We start from the raw sequence: 23358 nt of genomic DNA, 5'->3' as shown, positions 1-23358 counted from the left end.
CAAGGGATGAACTCAGATTTCTCCAGTTTCCTCATTTCCCCTCCCCCCACCTTGTCTCAGTCAAATCCCTCGAACTCAGCACTGCCTTCCTAACCTGCAATCTTCTTCCTGACCTCTCCGCCTCCACCCCACTCCGGCCTATCACCCTCACCTTGACCTCCTTCCACCTATCGCATTTCCAACGCCCCTCCCCCAAGTCCCTCCTCCCTACCTTTTAGCTTAGCCTGCTGGACACACTTTCCTCATTTTTAAAAAATTGTGAGGCCAGTACCAAACTCAGTAGTTCTTTTTCAATTGTGGAGTATTTCCTCTGGTGGATGTTGATCTTCTTTGAAAAGTAACCAACTGACAGAACACTTGGTGCTGTCAGGTAGTGCTGCTAGCTTTTACAATACACCCACATTTTCATAACAGAAGGATGATCACTGGTTAATATCGGATACTTTCTCCAAATCTGGCTCCAGTCCCTACTAAGCAATCCTTGGAGTTCTGGTGAGACAATGTGTACGGACAACTGTACAACACGTGCTTTAACAAGGAATGTTATGAAATAAATGGTAAATTTCCCGAAGGTGAAGTAATAATGCCTGGATGTCAGATGAAGCCATGCAGCATAGGCAGACAGCATGTCCTATGTCATTGAGTGTGCTGGGTGGGCCCTTCACTGTGCATCAAAGGGGGAATGTGTTGGATGAGGAGAGATTTCAGCAGAGAGAGAAATCCTCTGAGGAGATTGAAGAAGGACTAATGGTCTAGAACTTTTGAGAGACCAGAAACAAATTAATTGCCAGCTGTTTCCTGAATTGCTAAGCTTGGTGAAAACTTACCACCTGCAAAACGTAATTTGTGTAATCATATCCAATCCTCTGCTTTTTGTCTTAATTGATTTGATTTGGCAGTATTTGTTATTCTAATCAGTAAAACAGTCAGATATTGTTTCTTAACGGCTACTTCCTTATGAAGACAACTAATTTATCACTCATCCTAAACATGCGTCTTATGTGAGACTGTCCATGACCACCCTTTCAATGCTTCACATTGCAGTGAGTTAGTGAAACTAGTCCCTTGCTATTCCTCAGCATGTTAACTGCAATGGGCTATGATTGAGTAACTTCTCCACATCATATTGTGTGATGAGTGAAAATGAGCATGAGCTGGCCAATTGCATTTCATTGTTACAGTGTTTCTTTGAGATGGACAAGTATAGAACAAACCTTTCCTTTTGATTTGTGTGAAAACACCTCTGTCATAAGATGAATATGAAAGATGAACTTAAATGGAAACTCTAGGCCCTAGCTTCTGTCCTCCAATATACCTTTTGCGTAATGTCTCTGAGATTCATCTGCAGCTCTTTGGTCTCAATTCCAAAATTACAGTGTGAGCTTTTCTGACAGTTTAGGCTATCTGCAGTTAGCTAATTTGCTGCTATGAAAATATACCAATATTTGGTTATTGCAATGCAACTCATCCCTATGATCTCGATTTCAGATTTTGGAGCTTAAGGATATCCTATAAGTATACTTGGACTATAGCAAATGTAATAACAGTGTATGTGAATATACTTACAAAATTTACAAAATAATTGAATAACCATGCTACCGATGTTCCCTCGGTATGTTTTTATCTTTCTCTCCCTTCCACTACGTTTAGGTGCAGGCCTGACTAACACAGCTGGAGTGGAGGAAGCCTGCTAAGCCCTGGTGAACTTGAAGACCTGGGCATTCGGCCCCTGCCATCTTTTGGCCTTGAGCACAAGATATGCTGGGAGTCTCCTGCCCAGGTACAGACACTCACTCCTGGATTTGAACTGCTACGGGCATTGGCATAACAGATGGTGGGAGGTGGAGGGGCGAGGCACCTCTGGAATGGCCTGAGAAGAAGTTGGAAGGTTGCCTGACTGTCATTCGTCGACCCCATTGAGCTGAACAGGTGCCTTGTCTCCAGCATTTCCATTTGTGTCAGAGACCTCAGGTGGTTCTTCCTCCATTGGAAATGCATCAGTGATGTGCTCACTCGGTTGTGAACCAAGTTTAGACTAGACAAAGTATCTGAGGTGATTGATTTTGTGCTGTTAGAGAATACAGGTGAATGCTTACTGGTGCATCTTCTGAGGGATCACATTCTTCCTCTTCAGAGCTGGTGCTGTCAAGGAGGGGAAAGGCCACAGCCTAAACATGGATGATGCTCTCTGGGTGCTGCTAGTGTCTGCATAAGAGAAGAAAAGTAATTTAGTGATGAAGATGGAGAAACATTTATGCAGAGCAAAGAGCTAGCATTACTACTTATCTGACAAAAGCAGAGCAATATGCAACTTATTGGGTTGTTGGATAATCAGTGCCTCCCCATCCCCACAGGAGTGGTCCTGGTCTTCCTTGGCCAGTTCTGCAGTGCATCTTGTAGTTAGCACATATTGCTGGCAGTGTGTGTCAGTAGTGGAAGGAGTAAATGTTTGTGGACGCAGTGCCAAACAGTGGGTTGCTTTATCTTGGTTCTGAATGTTGGAACTGTAACCATCTTGGCAAGTTGGAAATGTGCTTCTGGTTTGCTTTTGCAGCTACAATATTTATGATTTTAGTCTTTTTCAGTTAATGGTCAGTAGTATCCCCAGGATGTTGACAATGATATGTTATGCCTTTGAATGTCAAGGGGCAATGATTGAATTCTCTGTCTCTCGTTGGAGATGATCATTCCTTGGCACTTTTGTGGCATGAATTTTACTTCCTACTTGTCAGCTCGGGCTTGAATGTTGACCAGGTATTGCTACATTTGGACATGTACTACTTCATTATCTGAGGAATTGCGAATGTTGATAAATATTGTGGAATCTTCATGAGCATCCTTACTTCTGACATTTGACTGAGGAAAGATCATTGATGAAAAAGCCCTTGTCAAACTCGGTGTTTCCTCCAAGTGATATTCAACATAGAGGAATACTGATTTCTGGCTTGGCTGGGGTGAGGTTGGGGTATATAGGAATCAACAGGATTTTTTTGACCTGATGCGATGTTATATGCAATGACAGATTAAGTGTTAATAACTCCCAGAACAACCCCTTCCTGCAGTACAACGCTTTGCTCCTACATCTGGGTCTCACCTGACAGTGGGGCAGGACATACCCAAGGATGATGCTAGTATTGTCTAGAGTATTATCTATAAGTAGGAGAAAGTGAGGACTGCAGATGCTGAAGAGTCAGAGTCGAAAAGGGTGGCACTGGAAAAGCTCAGCAGATCAGGCAGCATCCAAGAAGCAGGAGAGTCAACATTTCACACATAAACCCTTCATCAGGAATGTAGGGCTGATGCCCAAAACGTTGACTGTCCTTCTCCTTGGATGCTGCCTGACCTGCTGTGCTTTTTCAGCACCACTCTTTTCGATTCCCTATTATTTATAAAGTGTGATTCTGATAATGGCTACATCAGGCTGTTCAGACTACATCAGACTACTCTGTGACACCACTCTCCCAATTTTACCACAAGCTGCCAGATGTTAGTAAGAAAGACTTGGCAGAGTTGACATGGCTGCGTTCCTCATTACTTTTTCAGGTGCCTAGGTCAGTGCCAGGTGATCCATCTGGTTTCATTTCTTTGAGACATTTTAGCAGTTCAATACAATTGTGTGCCTTGCTGGCCATTTCAGAAGGTCGTTTCCCTGTGAGAGGTAATAAGCCAACTGGCCTGTGAATTCCTGCTCAATTTCTCATTTCTTTCTTGAATGGAGATGTTAAATTTGCTATTGGATTTATGCAGAATCTTGAGAATTTTGGAAAAATGAAACCAATGTATTGGCTATCTCAGCAGCCATTTCTTTTAAGAAACTAGCATAAACCTAAGGGCTTCTCAACTGTTAATTCTAATAACTTTCTGGTGTTTTAAACTATTTTCAGTTCCTCGCTCCTTTTCACCTCTTGATTCATAATTATTCATATGATGTTCTTAATATGCTATACAGACTGATGCAAAAGATCTGTTCAATATATATTCCATTTTCTTATATTTCATTTATAAATCTCAGGACTCTTTCTTGTGGACAGACACATACATTTTAAAGGCCTGTGGAAATTCATATTGTCTGTTTTTGAATTTCTAGGTAGTTTTCTCCAGTATTGTAATTTCTCCCTTTTTTTGGTGGTTCTTTTGAAAATATTCTGTCCAGTCTTTTGACTTATTGCTAATCTTCATGGAATTGTAATATTTTGAGTTCAACTTGATATTATTTGTATCTTTTCTCCTTAGCATTCTTGCCCAAACTTCTTTCTTTCTCACTGGAGTGTATCTTTACTGATATGTAATCTCTCCTTAACTGTCTATTTACTATTATTGGCTTGATGCTGGGAATCAGAGGGTATTGGTAATGGGTTGATCACAGGTCTGTGACCAGTGGTGAACAGCAGGGATCAGTGCTGGGTCCAGTGTTTGTCATTTATATAAATGATTTGGATGAGAATTTTGGAGGCAAGGTTAGTAATTTTGTGGATGACACCAAAATTGCTTGTATAGTCAACTGTGAAGAAGGTTATTGAAGATTGTTAAAGGGATCTTGTTCAATTGGTCCAAATGGTCTGAGGTGTGGCAGATGGAGTTTATAGAACATAGAACATAGAACATAGAAAAATACAGCACAGTACAGGCCCTTCGGCCCTTGATGTTGCGCCGACCGAAGCCTACCTAACCTACACTAGCCCAATAACCTCCATATGCTTATCCAATGCCCGCTTGAATGACCATAAAGAAGGAGAGTCCACCACTGATACTGTCAGGGCATTCCATGAACTCACAACCCGCTAAGTAAAGAATCTACCCCTAACATCTGTCCTATACCAACCTCCCCTTAATTTAAAGCTGTGTCCCCTCGTAACAGCTGACTCCATACGCGGAAAAAGGTTCTCACTGTCAACCCTATCTAAACCCCTAATCATCTTGTACACCTCTATCAAATCGCCCCTAAACCTTCTTTTCTCCAATGAGAACAGCCCCAAGTGCCTCAGCCTCTCCTCATACGATCTTCCTACCATGCCAGGCAACATCCTGGTAAACCTCCTCTGCACCTTGGATAATTTGAGGTATTGCATTTTGGTAAAGTGAACAAAGATAGGACTTAGACAATTATTGGAAGGGCCCTGCATAGTGTTGTAAAACAGAGAGATTTAGGGATTCAGATACATAGTTCTTTGAAAGCTGCATCATAGGTAGACAGAGTGGTGACGAAAGTGTTTAGCAAGCTTGCCTACATTGCTCAGACCATTGAGTATAGGAGTTGAGATGTGAAATTGTACAGGACATAGGTGAGGCCACTTTTGAAGTACTGTGTACAATTCTGGTTTCCCTGCTATAGGAAACATATTATTAAATTGGAGTGGGTTCAAAAATGACTTACCAGGATGTTGCTGGGGCTACAGACTTCGAGTCATAGAGCTATACAGCATGGAAACAGACCCTTTGGTCCAACTCATCCATGTTGACCAGAAATCCTAAATTAATCTAGTCCCATTTGCCAGCATTTGGCCCATATCCCTCTAAACCCATCCTGTTCATATACTGATCCAGATGCCTTTTAAATATTGTAATTTTAGCAGCCTCCACCACTTCCTCTGGCAGCTCATTTCATACATGCACCACCCTCTGCCCCTTATATTATTCTTAAATATTGCCCCTCTCACCTTAAACCTGTGTCCTCTAGTTTTGGACTCCTTCACCCCAGGAAAAAGACCTTGTGTTTTCACCTTGTGTTTTACAAACCTCTATAAAGTTATCCCTCAGCCTCTAACGCTCCAGGGAAACAGCCCCAGCCTATTCAGCCTCTCCCTGTAGCTCAAATCTGCTAACCCTAGCAACATCCTTGTAAATCTCTTCTGTACTCTTTCAAGTTTCACAACATTGTTCCTATAGTACGGAGACCAGAATTGCATGCAGTATTTCAAAAGTGGCCTAATCAATGTCCTGTATAACTGCAATTTTGGGTAATCCAAGATGGAGGACTGGAGAAAATTGTGGCTATAAGATCTGCTACCTCTTTGAGATATTTTCAGTACTGGAGCTGATTTCGTTGAAGTCTAGAAGCAGTAATTACTGTTTTATAAGCTGTTCAATTGTTTTGGAACTTTGGAAAATAGATCAAAACAATAGCACTTCTAAACAGAGGAAGAGAGACAAAGCAGTGGCCACATGGGGAGTGACTCAAACGGAGAAGTAAATCTATGCAGCTGTCTAATCCAGCAGTGTATCTGCACAGCCGAATGCCTCTGCTGTTTGGTTTCAAGTACCCTGGACATCGGAGTTCATCTAAGAAATCAAAACAAACAGTGAAATTCACAGCTGACTTTGGAGATACCTGTGTGGGTAGCAGAGGAGCAGCTAAGTCTTTCAAGTGTAATCATACTTTTTTTGTAAATCTACTCTAGCGAGTAGAGTGGATTCTTTTTTGATTATGTGGTTCTTATTAAGATCTGTCTCTTGATTAAACTTCTAAAAATATAAAACATAGCTACTAAGTTAACCTGGAACAGTGTTTTTAGAGCAGTAAGTCTGGGCTATTTGCTGGGTCTGTAGATTGTTAAGGTTCAAACATGGCCTTTAGGAGCACTTCCTATTGTATGTCAGTGATCAGGGTGGTGGTGGTGAGTTGTTTTTCAGACAGAAAGTTAGTGATTGGTGTTGTGGCATGCAGGATTGAACATAGGAGGTATGATTACTAAGTTTGCAGGTGACACCGAAATTGGAGTTGTAGTGGACAGCGAAGAAGGTTACCGCAAAGTACAACAGGATCTTGATCAGATGGGCCAATGAGCTGAAGAGTGGCAGATGGAGTTTAATTTAGATAAATGTGAGGTGCTACATTTTGGAAAGGCAAGTCTGGGCAGGACTTATGCACTTAATCGTAAGGTCCTGAGGATTGTTGCTGAACAAGGAGATCTTGTAGTGCACGTTCATAGTTCCTTGAAGGTGGAGTCCCAAATAGACAGGATAGTGAAAAAGTTGTTCAGTATGGTTTCCTTTATTGGTCAGTGCATTGAGTATAGGAAGGAGTTTGGGGTTTGTGTTATAAGGAGAGGCTGGATAGGCTGGCACTTTTTTTCATTGCAGTATAGGGGTTTGAGACGTGAGCTTATCGAGGTTTATAAGATCATGAAAGGCACAGATAAGGTGACTAGCAAACACCTTTTATCCAGGGTGGGGGAATTCAAAACTATAGGGCGTATTTCTAAGGTGAGAGGAGAAACATTTAAAATGGACCTGAGGGGCAAACTTTTCACACAGTGGGTGATTCATATGTGGAATGAGCTGCTAGAGGACGTAGTAGGTTCAGATATAGTTACAACATTTAAAACTTTTGGAAAGGTACATAGAATAGGAAAGGTTTGGAGGGATTATTGTCCAAATGCAGGCAAGTGGGGTTAATTTAGTTTGGCCTGATCAGCATTGAAGGTTCTGTTTCCATGCTGTATGACTATATGACTTTATGAACTTTTCCTTCAACTCCATGTCTCAGTTCTCTTCAGCCAGCTCGTTTTCCAAGAGTGTTTATTTTATATAATTTCTTATTTCTTATGTTTGTATTTTAACTGTAGAGTAAAAATAAAGTGTGGTTTGCTTAAACCGAGATAGTATGACCAATCGAATTACATGTGGAACACAATACCTTACAGTTGCTTTTCAATAAGAAAATGTTCTGTTCTAGGCTATCTCCTTGATATATTTGAAGGGGGTTTGGTCTGGTCCATAACAAATTGTGGACTAGTCAAGAATAAAAACCTCAAGTTCCAGTTTGAGAGTGAGTGATGAATGTTGGTGTTTTTTTTCAAGATAGCTTATTCAGATAGTTTGAACAGGGTGTTCTTTGTGTAGTAATGGCTCGTTCAGTCACAAAGAGTTTTTTGGGGTTTGGAAGAAGTGCTTTCAGAATTGACAAACAAGCTGAAGTTGGATTTGCATGTGTTTGTGAGGAATGGGGAGATAATTGCAGCAATAATTCTGCATTTATAATTGCCACAAAATCATTGAAAATGGCTAAAATTCAATTGCAAATAAAGCAGCTGGAATATGAAAAGGAAATGAAGCAGTTTGAATTATGATTAAAAACAGAGGAAAAAGAAAATAAGACTAGCTCTGGCTGAACAAAAAGAAAAGGAGAAGAAGGCTGCAGGAGGAGAAAGAGAGTGGAGGGAGAAAGTGCGAATTTTTGAACTTTGCAAATTGGAAATGAAAGAGGAAAGTCGACTTAAAATGGCGAGGTAGAAATTGTTGGGGAGAGTGATGAAGAGCAAACCCATTGTATCCAAAAGCCTGGTGACGAACTGTTTAAATATGCTCAAGCATATTTTTAAAGTTTGATGGCAAGGACATAGAAGCCTTTTTCATTTCATTTGAGAAAGTGGCTAAACAAATGAAATGGATGGTGACCATGTGGATATTGTTGATTCAAACAAGTTAGTAGGTAGAACCAGTGAGGTATTTGCATCACTATGAGAGGCGATATTTGGGGTTTATGATGAGGTGAAAAAAGCCATCTTAAGTGATTAGGAACTAGTGCCACTAGCCTACAGATAACATTTTAGAATCTAAGGAAGAAACCTGGTCTAAACGTACATCTAGTTTGAAAGGATCAAACAAAGAAACTTTGAGAGGTGGATAAGGGCTTTGCAAATAGATCATTAGATTAGATTACTTACAGTGTGGAAACAGGCCCTTCGGCCCAAGTCCACACCGACCCACCACCCACCCTTACCCCTTACCTAAAAGTATGGGCAATTTAGCATGGCCAATTCACTTGACCTGCACATCTTTGGACTGTGGGAGGAAACCCACACTGACACGGGGAGAACGTGCAAACTCCACACATTCAGTCGCCTGAGGCGGGAATTGAACTCGGGTCTATGGCACTGTGAGGCAGCAGTGCTAACCACTGTGCCACCGTGCCACCCACAGTTTCTGATGTCCTTAGAGAGATTGCTATTTTGGAGAAGTTGAAAAATTCAGTTCCTGAAGTAGTGAGAACTCATGTGGAAGAGCAGAGTTCTAAAATTGTAAGATTAGCAGCAGAAATGATAAATGATTATGAACTAGTTCAGAAATCAAAGTTTGTCTTCCAATATCAATTTCAATTCGTGAGGGATCGAAAATGGGGGAAAGAAAAATCCTCAGATAGTAAAGGAACAGGAGATCTCATTGAAGATAGTAAAGATAGTTTACCTCAGGTTAAAAAGAAAACCCATTGGGGGAAAGAGAAGTAAAGACCCTCTGGAGTTTTTATTGCAAAGAAATAGGACACATGAAGGCACAGCACTGGGAAGATGCATGTGGCAAAACAAGATTTTTTTCATTCATGGATTGTGGTGTGACTGGCCAGGCCAGCATTTATTGCCATTTTGTGATTGCCCAGTAGGCAGTCAGCCACATTGATGTGGGTCTGGAGTCATATATAGACCAGACCACATGAGGACAGGACTTTCCTTCCCAATAGGACATTAATGAACCAGATGCGTTTTTTCGACTATCAACAATGGCTTTTCATCATAACAATTAAACTCTTAATTCCAGATTTTGTAAAATAGAATTCAAATTCCAAGATCTGCCATGGCAGGATTCGAACCCAGGTCCATAGAACATCACCAGACTCTGTTTAGAGTCTAGTGATACTACCAGTGGACAACTGCCTATCTATAAGCCAGTAGGGTTTATTAAAGCAGTAAAGGAGATCCCGTTTGAAGCTAAAGAGCTGCAAAAGAATGTAAGGGCCTGGTTAGGAAATGGTTAATAAGGGACCAGATCTTTTAAAGAATTTACCTAAGTGGATGAGGTTTACTCATGTTTACCATGATTCAGGCATAGTATGAGATGAGGAGATATGTACTTTGGAAGGAATATTGGTAATGTGTGGAATTTATGGTGTGAAGAGCAGTGTTCTCTTATAGAAAGTGAGGTTGGAGAGTCCGATGAAAAATAGTGAAGCATTGGTAGGAGTAAAAAGAAAACTCTCAGTTCCAGAAATACATTTTATCCCTGGTAATGATATAGCTGGAGCACAGGAGGGAGTATTCCTATTGTGGTTGAAAGGCCAATAAAAAATTAAGTAACTCAGTTATTATGGGAAGTACATCCTGGTTCCTTTCTTGATTGTGAGGTAACAAAGTCACAAAGCCACAGGTTGAAACAGGAAGGAAAAGCAAAGAATAAGGATAAGGAAGTTGAAGTTCAATTATCAGGGACTATGTTTGATCAAATGGTTGAGAATAAAGAAGAACAGATAGAGGACAAAGTGGATATTTTTAGTTTAGAGAAATTAACTGAATTACAACAGATATATGAAAAAAAAGCAGTTGTATCAAAAAGTGTACGCAGAGGAAGACCTTAAAAAGAATGTATTTTTGAGAAAATGAAGATTATCATATATTCAAGTGGATAAAAAATTAGCAGAAGGTATTACCAGCAGGTGAGAGAATTTAAATGTTGTGGTTAGCATATGAATGACCAGTACAAGGCCATTTGGGAGTAAGAAAAGCTCAAGCCAAAATATAAAAACATTTTTATTGGCCTGAACTGCATAAGGATATAGTGGAATCTTGTTGGACCTGTCATAGATGACAGGTAATAGTAAAACATTAAGCAGTGATAAAACCAGCACAATTAACACCTATTCCAGCATTTGAAGAACCTTACAGGAGTCTTAATTGATTGCATAATTTCCACCCTAAAACAAAAAGTCAGAATCAATGTTTGTTGAACATAATAGATGTGTCTACCAGATTTGCAGAGGCATTATGCAGTATCATGGACAATAGGATTGTTGGGGAGTTACTCAACTTTTTTTATTAAATGCAGACTGCTCCCTGAAAAGTAATCAGATCAAGTGTAAAATGTTACATCAAAATTATTCAAGGAATGCACCAACTGAGTCAACTAAATTCAGTCCATGTGAATTAGCTTTTGAGCATGAGGTGAGAGGACCACTGAAATGAATTAAGTAGAAATTTGTGAATTAGAGTTCAGTGACCTCTTTTTTTCGATTTAGCTCACTTGTAGTAATGGTGCCAAAACCAGATAGTAGCCAGATAGTAGTAGATAGTGGACCTTTGCAAAATCAATGCAGTTACGAAATCTGATTAATGTCCTATTCCACGTTTGTATTAAGAAAGTGGGACAAGCAACTTTTATTTTAAAACTGAACTTAGTCAAAGGATACTAGCTGATAGCTTTATCCAAAAGAATGAAGAAAATTTCCACTTTCATGACACCAAAAGGATTTTATCAGTTTAAAGTTATGCCATTTGATATGAAAAGTGCACGAGTTAAAATTTCAAAGACTAGCCAATAGCATCATTTCGGACTTATCCAATTGTGTGGTGAAGTAACATTTGGAGAATCTTGCAGAGTTGTTCAACTGACGTCAGAAGGCAGGCTTCATGACAAAACTGTCTAAGAGTGAGTTTGCAAAAGCCCAAGTCACATTCCTAGGCCATATCATTGGACATGGACAGATGGCTCCACAGGATGTAAAAACAAAGGTTATTGTGGAGTTTCCTGTACCATCAATGAAACAGGAAGTCTGACAATTCCTGGGACTCAATGGGTTTTAAAGAAAATTTGTATCAAATTTTAGAAGTGTGGTTACTGAACTAACTGACTTGTTGAAGAATTGCAGAAAATCTCAGCAGATAGAGAAATGTCAAAGTATTTGACAGCCTGAAAGCTGTGATAACCATTGTCCCTGCAATAGCCACACCAATATACCCATAGCTATTAAAGCAGTTGACGCGAAAGATGTGGGTGCCACTGCTGTACACTTGCAAGAGAATGATGAAAAGATAGAAAAACCTATTGGGTATTTTTCCAGAAAGCTGAATAGTCCACAATTGAGGAGACATTGCATTTGAAATGGCTTTGCAACATTTCACTATTTATGTTGCCAATCATGTGTCTGACACAATTGTATATACTGGTCATAACCCGTTAATATTTTTGGAAAAATTGCAAGATAAAAGTACCAGACTGTTTAGATGGAGTTTGTTTTTACAGCCATTTCATTTGAAAATTATATATGTGGCAGGATGAGAGAACATAATTGCCAACTTGTTGTCACGACTTGGTGGTGGAAGAAACAGACTGAAGCGGACTGCAGTATTGAATGCTTGTAGAGTCAATGTAATGTATGCATATCGTAGTGTACTAATAGCTTAAAACGAAAGGTTTAAAAAGTGAAGCTATCTTTGTAGATTGATGGTTCTCTTTCTTTTTTGGGGGGAGGTGAGATGATGCAATGCCTTTAACAGGTATACTTTGTCTTGGTTTTTTGTTTGTGAAGAGAGGTTAAGACTGGTCTGTTCCAAACCAATTAAGTAAACTGCTTGTGAGATCTTGAGTCTTTTTTAAAACTTAGAACAATAGAAGCAGCATAAATGGGTGGGATCAGGCTCCCACAGAACCAGGGTTTTAGTTTAGTTTTCAGTAGTTGTTGTGATGTGGAAGCTGTTATTCTCCTCTCTGTTACAGCAAAAATCTGGAGTTCTCTTTGCTATGAGAATTGTGTATAAGACAATTTTTTTTACTGAATTTTTCCTTGCCAATGATGTGTTTATGGGATGTTACTGTCTTGGAACAGTTGCTGTTTAGTATTTTAATAATCTATTATTTTGTTAAGTTTTCTAATGGTTAAAGTTACATCTAATAGAGTTAAAGAATCTTCTTTCCTGTTTGTATTTTAACTGCAGAATAAAAATGAAGTGTGTTTTACTGAAAGCCAAGTAATGTTATCAATCAAATTGCATTTGGAACACAGAACCATATACTTGCCTTTAAATTAGAAAAAGTTAGGGTCTAGGCTATCCCTCGGATCATAGTCTCTCCTACTAGTGGAGACATCTTTCTCATGTCCACTTTATCCAGGCCTGTCAGTTTCAGTGAGCTTGGATTAGATTCCCTACAGTGTGGAAACAGGCCTTTCAGCCCAACAAGTCCATAACAACCCTCTGAAGAGTAATCCACCCAGACCCATTTCCCTCTGACTAATGCACCTAACACTATAGGCAATTTAGTATGGCCAATTCACCTGACCTGCACATCTTTGGACAATGGGAGGAAACCGGAGCACTTGGAGGAAACCCACACAGAGAATGTGCAAACTCCACACAGACAGTTACCCGAGGCTGGAATCGAACCTGGGAGGTTCGATTGTGAGGCTGTAGTGAGGCTGTATTGCTAACCACTGAGCCACCGTGCTGATCTCTCATCATCCTCAATATTGTTTATGTCTGGTTCACTTGAACCATAAATAAAACATGAGGCAGATGGAGGGTAAACTTGAACAGGAAATACTTTATCAGGAGTACTCTCAGCTCCATTGTCAGCTTTCCACTGTCTTCCTTCATACTCACCTCATGTCACCTGACCCACTCTCTGAAACAGGCAGCACATACCTGAGAGGATGGCAATTCACATTTCTCCTCCAGACCACTGCATCCCTGGCCTGCACCATACATGACAACAGTCCTGTTTGAGTCACCTCCACAATTGGAATCCTTTATTTTCCCAGATGTATAATGCCAGGCCAACACAGTCTTTTCTTTTTAGAATACCCTTGACCTTGAGTTTTCTGTCCTTCTGATCACATATCCATCTTGATTTTGCTGTTCTCTGTTCTCTGTTCTTTTCTGTTCTCTTCAGGCCACAGGAGGTCAAACATGATTCTCAGCTGGTGCTTGAACATTAAGGATACCATCAAGCACTGGGTTGTCCTGTATGGCATGTTCCTATACTTGCTGATAAACTTGTTGAGTCACTGTCCTAGCAAACCCTTCCTTTCTGAGCCCATTTAAGGCCTGCTTGAAGGAGTTATACAAATTTCACTGCCTGGTCATTTGTTGCAGGGTGATATATCAACAATCTCATGTGTCTGAATCTGTGATTTTACTCCTCGAACTCTTGTGCCACAAATGGTGGACCACTGTTGCCCACAACTTGTTCAGGTTTTCTGAACCTGATAACTATTTAATCCAGTCAGTTGTTTCTTGCTTCCACTGTTACCTACTTCATGATAGCCACATTGGGCCATGTCAAGTGGGCATCCATGACCACTAGTAACATCTATCCCCCCACTGGTCCAACAAAATTGATGTGTATCAGCTGCCAAGGTGATTGAGACACCTTACTAATGCACAGGATTCACATGATCCTGGTTTCCCCTCAATCTGGGAGTCCGTCTTCAATCATTAAAGTTTCTACTGGCTATGCATCATGCTAAGGTCCCCACTGTGCACGCGTTCCAGCACTTTTCATCTTCTTGAGGGAGGGAATATAGCTCTCATTCCCAACATTGAATACCAGCTCAATACGGACAACTGCCACCTCAGGAAGGGCAAAATTCTGGGCAGTTTCCATGACAAGTCCTTCCTTTCAGGATTTTGTCCACAGCTAGGATCAAAACTGGGCCATTTTGGATAGTGTTGTGGACCCTGGGAAAAGTATGTAATTTTCAGTTTCCAGTTGAGAACATCCTTATTTTTCTGACTCTCAGTATCTGATTTCATATCATTAGACTGACAGAGGCAGTGCCCATCCCTGCAGGTGTGCTGCTGACAATTGATGGTAGTGCTGTATATGGGTCTAAAATGGACGTTAGTGGCCAGTAGTTTGTCAACAGCATGATGTGCCTTCTGAAAAGGAAATTAACTTCTTAATATAGATTGCAGTGCACAATCCTTTCTTTTCTGCTTGAACATACTTCTCTGTCTTTGTTCATGACCATGGTGCAAACACAATGGGCCTTTCCTCTCTGTTTGCCAAGATGGAAGTCTCTTGTAGCAGAACAAGCCTCTGTGTGTACAATCATCTTTGCGAGCCCCATCTGCAAGTAGGCCTCTAACAGATTCATTTCTGAGAACTTCTTTCCCCCAGCCAGTCCAGTGTACAGGTCCTCAATGAGTGGAAGTGGCTATTGATCCACACACAGGGTCATGTTGACCTTAAAGTCACCATAAATCCTCACTGTGCCATCTGTTTTTTTAGACAGGAATGATTGGAGTGGCCCATTCACTGGTGGCTACTAGTTCCTTAGACTCCTTAGTCTTCAGACTCCTTAGTCGAGCCTCCCAATTAAACTGAAGTTTAATTTATATTCCTTTCTTTTCCCCGCAGGATTCCCTTGAAGATATTATTATACATGTGCAAAATCTCTTGCAAACTTGTTTTAGAGTCTGCCAGCCTATTAACCATACTCCAATTGAACTTTAATTTTTGAAAACAAGGCCTTTCATGTCTTTCATACAATCAATTAGTCACAGCTGTACCCTTAGCTGTACTCTTACCAGTATATAACCCTTCAATGGCATCATTTGTTCTGTGTATGTTTGTAGTGTAATCTTAGCAGGCTTCAATAGTACTGCCTTTAACTTACTTACATATTGATTTGGGAATCAGCGACATCACAGCACCCATATACACTTCCATCTGTACTATCTTTCCCTCTAATTTGGGAAGAACCCAGAAACAATCGGCCTTACTTCGTACCAACAGGTATTTACGCAAAACTTTGCTGACTCTGGGCATTCTGGTTTTCCCGCAGACCTGGCTTCGTCCTTGTCTATTTCCTAGCTGGCAGCATGTCCCTTATGCCTTGTCCTCAGAATTGTCTCCTTTAGATACCTCTTCTCCTGAGGCAGAGAGTTGGGATAAAAGGTTCTTTTTCAGAATGGCAGCCGGTGACGAGCGGTGTCCCGCAGGGTTCGGTGCTGGGGCCACAGCTGTTCGCATTATATATTAATGATTTGGATGAGGGAACCGGGGGCATTCTAGCGAAGTTTGCCGATGATACAAAGTTAGGTAGACAGGCAGGTAGTACTGAGGAAGTGGGGAGGCTACAGAAGGATCTAGACAGGTTGGGAGAGTGGTCCAGGAAATGGCTGATGGAATTTAACGTGAGCAAGTGCGAGGTCTTGCACTTTGGCAAAAAGAATATAGGAATGGACTACTTTCTAAATGGTGAGAAACTTAATAAAGCCAAAGCACAAAGGGATCTGGGAGTGCTAGTCGAGGATTCTCTAAAGGTAAACATGCAGGTTGAGTCTGTGATTAAGAAAGCGAATGCAATGTTGTCTCTTATCTCAAGAGGGTTGGAATATAAAAGCAGAGATGTACTACTAAGACTTTATAAAGCTCTGGTTAGGCCCCATTTGGAGTACTGTGTCCAGTTTTGGTCCCCACACCTCAGGAAGGACATACTGGCACTGGAACGTGTCCAGCGGAGATTCACACGGATGATCCCTGGAATGACAGGTCTAGCATATGAGGAACGGCTGAGGATACTGGGATTGTATTCGTTGGAGTTTAGAAGATTAAGGGGAGATCTAATAGAGACGTACAAAATAATACATGGCTTTGAAAAGGTGGATGCTAGAAAATTGTTTCTGTTAGGCGAGGAGACTAGGACCCGTGGACACAGCCTTAGAATTAGAGGGGGTCATTTCAGAACGGAAATGCGGAGACATTTCTTCAGCCAGAGAGTGGTGGGCCTGTGGAATTCATTGCCACGGAGTGCAGTGGAAGCCGGGACGCTAAATGTCTTCAAGGCCGAGATTGATAGGTTCTTGTTGTCTAGAGGAATTAAGGGCTACGGGGAGAATGCTGGCAAGTGGAGCTGAAATGCGCATCAGCCATGATTGAATGGCGGAGTGGACTCGATGGGCCGAATGGCCTTACTTCCACTCCTATGTCTTATGGTCTTATGGTCTTATGCTTGACTTCTGTTGGCAATTTTGGGCAATATGGCCCACTCGCTTATACCTGTGGGACTGGCTTTCTCAAGTCTGACATATTGACTCCTTGTGATCACTCTTGTCACATTGTTAGTATTCTATAGTTGCTACCACACTCTGCTGAGTATCCGTTACTCAGGCATCAAAACTCAACTTTGTTGCTTTGCTAGTGGTCAGTTCCATCGAGATAATAATTTTGAAAGCTGCTGTGAAATCCAGGTCTCTTCTTGTTAATAGCTTCCATGAGATGGTTTCATATCAGAGGCCATAAATCAATCGATCTCACAAAGCATCTTGGAGGAGCCCTCCAAATTTGCAATGTTCTGCTTACCTCTTTAAGGCGGCCAGAAATTGGGAGATAGATTCTCCTTCATGCTGTACCTGTTTATAAAAAACAAAACTTTCCGTGATCATTAGTGGCTTTCGTACAAACGATCTTCCCAACATGTTGCATATTTCTTGGTACTTCTTTGTGGATTTCTCTGGTTGTACCAGATTCCTTTGAATCGTGAAGGTCTTGCTGCCAACGGTACTCAATGAAACCAGCACCATTATATCTTCAGAAACTTATTTCATCTTTAAGTATACATTAAAATATTCAGTGTACAGAATCCAAATTTCTGTCTCTCTTCATTGATCTTATTTGGCCTGCCATTCTGTTTTTCCACTAGTGAGAGTCTTTTCTGTTGAGTCTACTTGAGTTTTGTGACCATTTACAGCCTGAGTCCCCTTGGTGAATGCTCCCTGTGTCGGCTGCTGTCTCACTGACTCTGTTAGTATACCATTCTTCCCTGACATTGTCTGCTGCCCAAGTGCCCTCATGACTGCTCTCTGCAACAATTTTGTTAAGCTCCTGGGTGAGTACTCCCTGCTCCCAGCACATCATTCCTTAGATACAGGGCCCAAAACTGCTTGAAATGTTCCAAATGTGGTCTCCGCAGAGCCTTACATAATCTCAACATCCCCGCTCTTGTATTCTAGCCCTTTTGCAATGCAAACTAATGTTACATTTTCCTTCCTAGCTGCCAACTGAACCTACATGTTGACCTGAAGAGAATCCTGAACTAGTTCTCCTAAATTCCTTTGTGCTTCAGATTTCTGAAATTTTTCCCCATTTAGAAATTAGTCTTTGTTAATTTGGTGCTTGGCTTTTTGCCACCACCTGATTTTGAAACTTGTGATAAATTGTTAGGAATGCTTTATTTGACTGTAATTGACAAATTCTTAACACCCGTGCAAAAAATAAATGCTGTTTTTAAACACTTATTAACCTGCACCTAGGATTTGCTTTCAATCATTTTATTACGTTGTTAGTTACTCTGGAAATAATTGCGTGCACTTATGTTGTGGTGACATTAGAAATGATTAACTTCCTTTCTGCTAATGGAAATTTCTACACGTTTTTACTTATTCTCTCGCAATGTGTAGTTGAGGGGAGCATAAACCTTTGTGAATGTGAATTTGAATTTAATCATTTGAAGGAAAATTGTTAATTTAACCAATTTAATTTCTTGGAAATCTTTGCAATTTGTGTGCTTCAAATAGTTTGACATCACGTGGTATTGTGAAGCTGCAGTAGTTTTGTAGTAGCTCAAAATATGTCATTTCTTATTGTAGTTTGAATGATTTCATCATTTGTGTACAAATGATCTTGGAGCAAAATACTGATGCTCAGATTCAAAATTCATTTTTATTTAAGAACATAACATAAGAACATAAGAAATAGGAGCACGTCTAGCCCACTGAGCCTGCTCTGCCATTCATGGACTCAACTCCATGCACCTGCCCACTCATGATAACCCTTAATTCCTTTACTGTTCAAACATTTATCTATCTTTGCCTTAAAAACATTTAACAAGGTAGCCTCAATTGTTTCACTGGGCAAGGAATTCCACAGATTCACATCCCTTTTTGTGAAGAAGTTCATCCTCTTCCCCCTAGTTCTAGTTTCGTCCACCAGTGGAAACAACCTGTCTGCTTCTATCTTACCTATTCTGTGCATAATTTTAAATTTTTCAATAAGATTCCCCCTCATTCTTCTAAATTCTAATGAGTATCATCCCAGTTTACTCAGTCTTTCCTCATAAGCCCACCCTCTCAATTTCTGAATCTACCTAGTAAACATCCTGTGCACCTCCTCCAGTACCAATATGTCCTTTCTCAAGTAAGGAGACCAAAGCTGTACACAGTACTCCAGCTGTGGTCTCACCAGCAACCTATACAGTTGCAGAATAACCACCCTATTTTAAATTCCATCTTTCCAGCAATGAAGGACAATATTCCATTTGCCTTCTTAATCTCCTGCTGTGCCTGTAATCCGACAATTTTGTGATTCATGCCCAAGGACACATTTAAATTATTACATCCCACTTCATCCTTGACAATAACTATTAGTCCAAAATATTCAATACTTCTTCAACATTTTACTCTTGGCAAAATGTTCCAAACATTCTCTGCCTTTCACACCTCTCTACAGACAGTGATATTGATATATCTAAACAAATATCTGTCATCACCACACATTAATGAATCGAAACCTGCAACCCATTGAAAAAATGAAAGACTTAACAGCAATCTAGGTTTGTTCAATATGTCACATCAGTCGTATGACACTATGATCTTTTGCTGTAAATTCTGTGTCCTATGATTACTGCTCCAGTAGCTCCCTGACAAAGGAGCAGTGCTCCAAAAGCTTGTACTTCCAAATAAACCTGTTGGACTATAACCTGGTGTTGTGTGATTTTTAACATTGCAAGAGAAAATCCTTCAAAAATGCATTATTGGTAGTAAAACATTTTGGGCATGTCCTGAGGATGTGAAAGACACTATACATATGCAATCCATTTTCTTCCTTCACTGATATTTTTCTTGCCTCTGTCCCTATTCATTTTCCTCTCCTTACTGCCTCTTGCTCTTTCTTTGTTGCTCTTTCTCTCTCTTTCAGATCATGTACTTCTACAAGTTCATACGATATTTTACATTCATAATTTTGTTCTAATTCCTGCTCATTCTTTTCTGGTACACATTGATTCTGTTCTGGTGTCCTCTCATTCCTTCCTACCCACATTTTAGTTCACACTCTGTCTCTGTTTTAGTTGAAACTCTTACCATGACTGAGTTTCTCTAGAACCTTTTTGTATTTATTCTCTTTCCACTCCCCTTCTTTCTCTGTTACACTTATTCCACTGTGAGAATGTGTATTGTTGGTGTAGAGCTACATTATCTACATTCCAGACCTCAATAAGAAATTTTTTAAAAATGAGAAAAATCTTTATTGAGCTGCAGAAAATTCAAAAATGCTGTCACTACGTAACATTGGTATGTACTGTTAATTTTTGGATGGAAATCTTCATGATGTAAATGCAGGAAAGATATGAACTAATATATTGAAATTGAAAAAAACTGCCTTTTCCTTCGAAAAAAATCAACATGACAACTAAAACATCTTCAATGTGCTTCCACTGTTCTATCCCGCTTGCTATTTATGTGTCTGGTCTGGCTGGGTTTGGGGGGGTGTCATTTCTGATTTTGTTGCTGGTTCTGTTTTATAGTGGTTGGTATATGGAGGCCAACTCTACATGTGTGTTTGGAGAGTTCTGAGTTGAGTACAAGGAACAAAATCAGAAATGACACCACCAACCCCAGCAGACCCAGACACATAAATACAAGCGGGACAGAACAACAATGCTTCACCTGAGGCTCACTAGATGTTACCTAAAATGATGACAATATGTTTGCCATCAAATTTACCAGCTCAGTGAGCAAGTCAACAACCTCATCCACAACCTGAGCCACAAATCTTCTCAAATACTCTGAAACAAAACATCCATATAAATAACCAAGACAATATGATTTTACTGCCAATGTTCAGTTTTAGTCATTGGCCGAATTTCGAACTATAACCTCCACATTTATCTCTCATCAAAATTATGGGTTTGTGCTGCAAAATAGAATGCTTACCTGTCTTGATAACATTCTCAAATACTCCGAGGTTCGCCTGATTAAATGCAGAGTCAAGTTTCTTCAACGATTTCCCAATGATGCCTCAGCATTCAGTGACCTCTCTGAGTCGATGCTCATGTAGTGTTGGACAGAAACAGTTTGCCCCCACATCTCCTTTAAACCTTCTGATCCCTACCTTAAATCTATGCCCATGGTCATTGATCCCTCCATCAAATATTTTCCAGTCTACACTATGTATGCCCCTCAATTTTATGCACCTCACTCATGTCCCCTCTCAATCTCCTCTGCTCTGATGAAAACAATTCCAGTCTGTCCAATCTCTCTTCATAACTGAAATCTCTAGCCAAGGCAACCTCCAAGTCAATCTCCTCTGCACCGTCTCTGATGCTATCACGTTCCTCTTATAATGTGAATTCCAGAACTGCACACAATATCCTAGGTGTGGCCTGACCAGCATTTTATACAGTTCCAGCATGACCTTCCAGCTATTAAATGCTGTGCCTTGGCTAATACAGGCAAGTATTTCATGTGCCTTCTTAGCCACTTTATCCACCTACACTGATACCTTAAGGGGCTGGTGAACATGCACACCAAGATCCCTCTGATTCTCGGTGTTTCCCATGTCCTATTGTTCATGTATTCCCTTGCCTTGTGTCCTGCACAACTGCGCCACCTCGCATTTATGCCACTGGTCAGCTCATTTGACCAGCCCGCCCTATCCTCCTTTAACCAAAGGCTATCGTCATTATGTCTCATCCCACCAATTTTTGTGTCATGTGTGAGTGTGTTGAACAACTCTCTGACAAGGAAGTCTATATCATTTATATAAGCCAATAACAGCAGGGGCCCCAACTTTGATCCCAGTGGGAACCTACTCGACACAGACTTTCAGTTGGAAAAACACTCCTCAACATCATTCTCTGCTTCCTGCCACTCAACCAATTGTGGCTCAATTTACCAAATTTCCTTGGATACCATGAGCTCTTACCTTTGCTGTCAACGTCCCATGTGGGTCCTTATCAAAAGCCTTGCTGAAGTCTGGGTAGATTACATTAAAAGCATTACACTTGTCAACATACCTGGTCACCTCTTTGAAAAATTCACTCAAGTTGGCCAGGCATGACCTGACTTTAACAAAACCATGCTGACGGTCCTTGATTAATCCGTATCTCTCTGGGGGCAGATAAACTCGGTCCCTTAGAATTGCTTGCAATAGTTTTTCCACCACTGCGGTTAGACTGACTGGCCTGTAGCTTCTTGATTTATCATTTGCTCCTTTGTCGAATAAAGGTACCATAGTTGCTGCACTCCATTCCTCAAGCTAGGGAGGACTTGAAAATTTTTGCAAGCATCCCTAATATTCCTCCCTTGCCTTGCTCAACAGCCTGGCATACATTTCATCCTGCCCTGGATATTTATCAACTTTTAAGCCTGTCATACCACTTAGAAACCCACTCTGTCTGAGCTAATTTCTTTAATTGTATCACCAACTTTCTCCTAATTTTTATACCCATTTCATCCCAAATCATATAATACCAACATAAGATATTCATTTAGACCCTCTACTTACATCCTCTGACTCCATGCACTAATTATTGTTGTGGTCCTTAATGGGCCATGCTCTTTTCCTCATTATCATGTTACCTTTGGTGTACCTGTAAAATGACTAAGGGTTTTAATTTACAGTATTTGACCTGCCAGTATCCTTTCATGCCCCCTGTTTTGCTCTCCTAATCTTTTAAATTTCTCTTTGCAAATTCTATTTTGAGCCCTCTGTATCTGCCATAAACCTCCCATTTTATCTTAATCCAATGCTTTATATTCCCTTGATATCCAGTGTTCACAGGATTTGATGGTCCATTTTCTTTCTTGGAGCATGTTGGTCCTGTACTCTTCTTATTTTCTTCGTGATTGCATCCCACTGATCTGAGACAGATTTACCAGCTCCAATCCACTCTGACAAAATCACATTTAATCTTATTAAAATCAGGCTTTCTCCAGTTGAGAAATTTCATTTCAGGCCCATCCTTGTCCTTTTCCATAACAATCTTGAGTTGTGTAGTGTGAGATTTAAGCACATGGATGGCCTAAAGATTATGCAGTAGGGACTCTTTATTCCACTGTTGTCAGGTCATAGTATCATACAGTACAGAATAAGCCCTTTGATCCATCAGATCTATACTGTCAAAAATACATGACGACTAGTCCCAATTTGCCTCACTCGGTCCATGGATATCCTTAAATGTTGTGACACCTCAAGTGCCTATCCAAATACTTTTAAATGTTGTGAAATTTCCCACTGAGGCAGTGCATTGCAGACTCCTATCATCATCTTGGTGAATATGATTTTCCTCAAAACCCCTCTAAACCTCTGCCTTTCACTTTAAAATTATGTCGCTTTGCTATTGACTATATGACAAACAATGAGGAACCAAGCACAGGTCCCTGTAGTATGTCACTGCAACTGGGTTCCAGTCATACAAAAACAGCCTTCGACCACTACCCTCTGTTTCTTGCCAATAAGCCAACTTGCTAAGTTACCCTGGATTCCATGAGCTTTTACTTATTTATCAATTTCTTATTTGAGACTTTGTCAAAGGTCTTGCTGAAGGCCATATAAACTGTCCTACCTCACCTGCACACTTAGTCATCTCCT

The 23358-nt window shown here is 40.5% G+C and overlaps 1 protein-coding gene across 7 annotated transcripts in view; it reads left to right on the top strand.

Annotated features, from left to right (window-relative positions):
- npas3 (neuronal PAS domain protein 3) overlaps window positions 1–23358 on the top strand; it is a 1321930-nt gene that overhangs the window by 146488 nt on the left and 1152084 nt on the right. Inside the window, exon 3 of one of the 7 annotated variants that reach the window (XM_072568961.1) lies at window positions 1651–1780. The exons of the other annotated variants lie outside the window; for them this stretch is intronic. The gene's annotated coding sequence lies outside the window, so the exon portion shown is untranslated. The remainder of the gene's footprint in view (window positions 1–1650; window positions 1781–23358) is intronic. 7 annotated transcript variants of the gene reach the window in all.

This window comes from Chiloscyllium punctatum, chromosome 4, assembly GCF_047496795.1.
Source record: "Chiloscyllium punctatum isolate Juve2018m chromosome 4, sChiPun1.3, whole genome shotgun sequence".
In the NCBI taxonomy this organism is placed as follows: Eukaryota; Metazoa; Chordata; class Chondrichthyes; order Orectolobiformes; family Hemiscylliidae; genus Chiloscyllium; species Chiloscyllium punctatum.
The sequence above is the reverse complement of the archived record's forward strand: the minus strand, read 5'-3'. Positions and strand labels throughout refer to the sequence as shown.